The following is a 4,195-nucleotide window of genomic DNA, read 5'->3' as shown; positions in this document are numbered from 1 at the left end:
ATGTAGGATCTTGGGGGTGGGCACGATACACGGAATCCAAAGTACCATCAGGGTGTACACCCCACCCCTGGCATCGTTGCCCACCTCTCAATTTTTAATACACGTACACTGTAAAAACTGTGATTGGGGTTAATTAGAATCTAATAGGAGAGTAATAGTAATTATTACTCAGTAAAAACGTGTATGAGTAGTTTTAATCAAATCTAAGCAAAATTCAACAATTTTGAGATGTTCAGTTATTTAAATTTACACAGTTTTGTTTGGGGTAAATTCAGCAATGGTTTGTTGAGTAGATTTAAAAAAAATGTTTGAGTACTAAAAAAAATTTAAGAAATCTAATAGATTTAACTGATGAAAGCATTTTCATTTTAATCATTGTACACTTCCGCCCATAATCCTTTGTGCCACGTGCAGGACACACGCGCTTCATGAGTGGACGTCTCCATTTTGTCAGAGGTAAGACTTCTTAATTTGTTCAAATATAAGACACGGTTTAAACAATAACGTATATCGGTTTTGAGTAAAGGTTTTAAACAGTATGATACGTCGAAATTTTATTAATAATCATCACTGTAATGATAGTATCGTATTTTTACACAAATGGCAGTTAGTGGACTGCTAGCACAAGGTCACTTTCCAAGCCTTCACGACTGTGTTACTGAACAGCTTTAACTAACCACATGTTTTACCGTATTAAAAAATATCAACGGTATATTCCGATGAGTTTTAACGTCTTTCATCCACGTTTAAAAGTTCATGAAAAGGTTTTGCGGTCAGTTGTGAGTGATTTTGTCAGCCACAGTCAGTTTTTCGAACTCCAGTTTCCAGCAATGGCGGCCACTACTAAGTTTTAAAATTACTCATACTAATCTTTCTGGGTCACAAAATAAACTTTTAACATATTTTCAGGCGCGAAAGTAGCTGTGTAAACATCAAATATCTGCTCGGTTTATCAAGATATCGCATGTTTGCAAAAGTGCTTCGACGTTTTCGGAGCATCTGCTACCCACCAGCTCGATAGCAAGCCGGGAGCTCGAGGGTCACTGAAGCCGCTGAGAACGGCACAACTCCCGGCACATCATTTTCAGATCACCGCGGGGTTTCGCTACTCAGTTTAAACGTAATATATAAGTCACTTAGACAACCTAAAAATGTTATTGTTTGGTTTTTTTCAGTGTTTTATTTGTTCGTGAGTAAATTGGTTTGGCTGAGATTAAAGTTATTAGATTAGATTAGATAAAATAAAACTTTATTAATCCCCCGGGTGGGTTCCTCCTTGGTTTTTACACAGCTGACTAAACGTCAAAAATGATAATGTTGCTTTCCTTTCAGGTAATGGAAGATCCCTCAACTTAAATTCACCTGATCAGCATGGGATTGAAGTTGCAGGCTATCATAGCCAAGGTATTTTCCACAGACATTTCAGCTTGGAATTTTATTTAAAGAATTTTTTTGTCAAATTTCATTTGCATGGTGCACAGCTCCACTAATTTGTTTGCATGTTTTTGTCAGTGCAAGAGGACGCCAGGACGTCACTGATATAATTAACAACACAATTATGGGTTTCATGTTTTAATTGTATTTTAAATACATGTCTATTCTTAGTAAAAAACAAACAAACAAAAAACAAACAAAAAAACACAAGTACAGGTATTGCTGGGTTTTTGTTTTGTCCCAAGAAGGAAAAACCCTTTCTGACGAACATAAACTAAATTAGATAAAAAAACTAAATGACTAAATTAATGTAATTTACTAAAACGACACATTTAAAGATTGAACCTGTCAAGCATGTTGACAATACCTTTGTGTTGACTGTCAGCACCCAGGCATGTGCATTAACATCAGCTAATTATCGCACATAATGCTCCATGTGATGATAATTTGATATTTAACAGTTTTTTTTAATACTGCCAATTCTCACAGTTTTGTCTTAATAAATGGTCACTTATCTGATGGTAATTTTTGGAATTCTTGCTCATTTTCAGTCACCAAGCAATCCTAGCAATGACATAACCAGAAATCTGGTTATTCGGTGCTTGATGGTGTACCTTGGGGAGTCCATTGATCAACTGATCAAAGAGTACAGTGTAAGTGTTGAAGTAGAAACATTATTCTGTTTTTGTTATTCATATGTGTTTGTCAAGTTTCAAATAATTTGAGGCATTATCATGTTTTATTTGTCATTCAGCTACAGGATGTGTCCAGGAAATATTTCATGTGTGCAACTACAGTCAGAAAACCCATGTGTTTGTTGTTTCAGGATGCTGATGAGGATGGTGTGTCACAAGATCTTTCTGAACAGAGGATGAAAATCTACAAAATCAAGGCTGTTGGATCTGAGGAGGATGACATTGGCATTGTGCTGGAGGGTGTGAGAGTTATGCCTGCTCTGGGCAATTTTCCAAGAGCATGCGCAATGCTGGTTGGATTGACATATGCAGTCGATCTTGCCTATCCCAAAGAGCTAAAATACACCTTGGAAGTATTCCAGAAACTTTTCCTTGAACTGGATTGTGCTAAGCTCTCACCAAAAGTGAACAGCCTCAAGAACAAGTTATTGGCTTAAACGAGGACTCTGAAAGAATGAAAGGGAAGTAAGCTCACTGAAAACCTTTGGTTTGTCTTTGTTAGATGCAGCTATCTTTTCAGTTTTTAAGTTAATTTCATCTTATTCATATCTTACCCAAATGACCTGCAATGTGTCAGGCTGTATTTGTGCTCTTCATTTTAATTTTGTTTTTTATTACCTACAAGTTTCTTAGGAATATTCTGTTTGAAAGGCAGCAAATTGGAGGAATCACTAGTGAAGCTTTTCTTTGTTTATAGTGTATGTTACTATAAAACATTGGTTTAAAACAACTTTAAAATTTAACAGAAGTGCAGTCCTGTAGCTGTAGAAATGTTACTTCCTCTTACATGTGTCTTAGATTTTCTCAGGTTAAACATCCAAATTGGGATAAAAGGTTGATTTACATTATTGATATTCCATGTACATGAGTGAAAAACCTTTGTTCTACAGTTATATTGAGTGATTCAATTTAACAAAAGATTGACAAACTAAAGTTTTTGTTTGTCAATCATAAATAAGTAACAGAGATAAAGGAAACGGTAAAGGATATTCAAATTTCAGGTTCATGTTGATATTACAGTCTAAAGATTAATTTCTTTTTTACAAAACTGGTTTACATTCATGCAGTTTATGTTGCTGTTGCTCTGTACACAAAGCTGTGTGATAAACTGTTTATGACACTAAAACAAATTTACAGCAGAGGAATGTATTTAGGAGATCAGGAGATTGTTGATGAGAATTCAGTGTATACGAGCAGAAAAATGTTATATTATAAATTACTGTGTTTTATTTTCCACAATAAAACAAATTACTGTTTTGATGTTTTCTTTGTGAAATTGATTCATTTTACTCAGAAAATAAGTAAAATTCATTTCATTTTCTCTTATTATTCAGTCATTATTTTTAAGGTTTATTTGGAAAATTATTGAATCCAATTTGAGTTTTACTGAAAAAACAAGAAGATTTCATTTCTTTGTAATGGATATTTTAGGAAGTTTTTACTAAACCTTTGCCAGATAGTTAGTAAATTCAAAGTAATTTTTCTCAGAGACTTATTTCATATCAATTATTTTTTTTGGTAAAGTTGGGCAATTTCAACCTTCAGTTTGAGATTTTGACCCTAAATCCAACACATATTTACAGTTTAATTCTATTAATATCTACTTTTGTTTTCTATTTGAATTTAATTAACATTTTCTCTACATTTTACATAAATCTTTTGAAATTAAAATCTACTTAATTATTTCAAGTGTCACTTTGTTGCCATAACTTTTTTAAGTAACCTCTAGTCACAGTTTTTACAGTGTAGACATTGAGGGCTAGCAGGAGGGACCATGCGCTTACCTGCTGCTCTCTGGCAGGTAGCTCCATGCCCTCCTGGGTTTTAAATGCACCTTAGAACACACATGCATCAACACTACAATGAGCGGGTGGAGGGAGGTTTGGAGAATCAGAATCAGAATCAGAATACTTTATTGATCCCTGGGGGAAATTATTTTTTGTTACAGTGCTCCATTTTAAACCAACATTAAGACAAGACAGACAATACGCTAACTAAGAATAGTACAATATATACATATATATACATACATACATAAGTCACTTATAAATAAATATTTGGAAAAG

General features: G+C 34.1%; 1 long non-coding RNA gene across 1 annotated transcript; it reads left to right on the top strand.

Annotated features, from left to right (window-relative positions):
• Window positions 1–342: 342 nt before the first annotated feature.
• On the top strand, window positions 343–3,385 carry LOC146644944 (uncharacterized). Its single transcript, XR_014909065.1, has 4 exons — window positions 343–456; window positions 1,333–1,404; window positions 1,986–2,087; window positions 2,261–3,385. It is a non-coding gene; the product is annotated as an uncharacterized LOC146644944 (long non-coding RNA).
• The last annotated feature ends 810 nt before the right edge of the window (window positions 3,386–4,195 follow it).

The sequence above is a fragment of the Rhamphochromis longiceps genome, linkage group LG20 (genome assembly GCF_057381845.1).
Source record: "Rhamphochromis longiceps isolate RC_006_pf linkage group LG20, R_longiceps_female_GT1.1, whole genome shotgun sequence".
Lineage (NCBI taxonomy): Eukaryota > Metazoa > Chordata > Actinopteri > Cichliformes > Cichlidae > Rhamphochromis > Rhamphochromis longiceps.
Note: the sequence above shows the minus strand (reverse complement) of the source record. Positions and strands in the feature narration are given on the sequence as shown.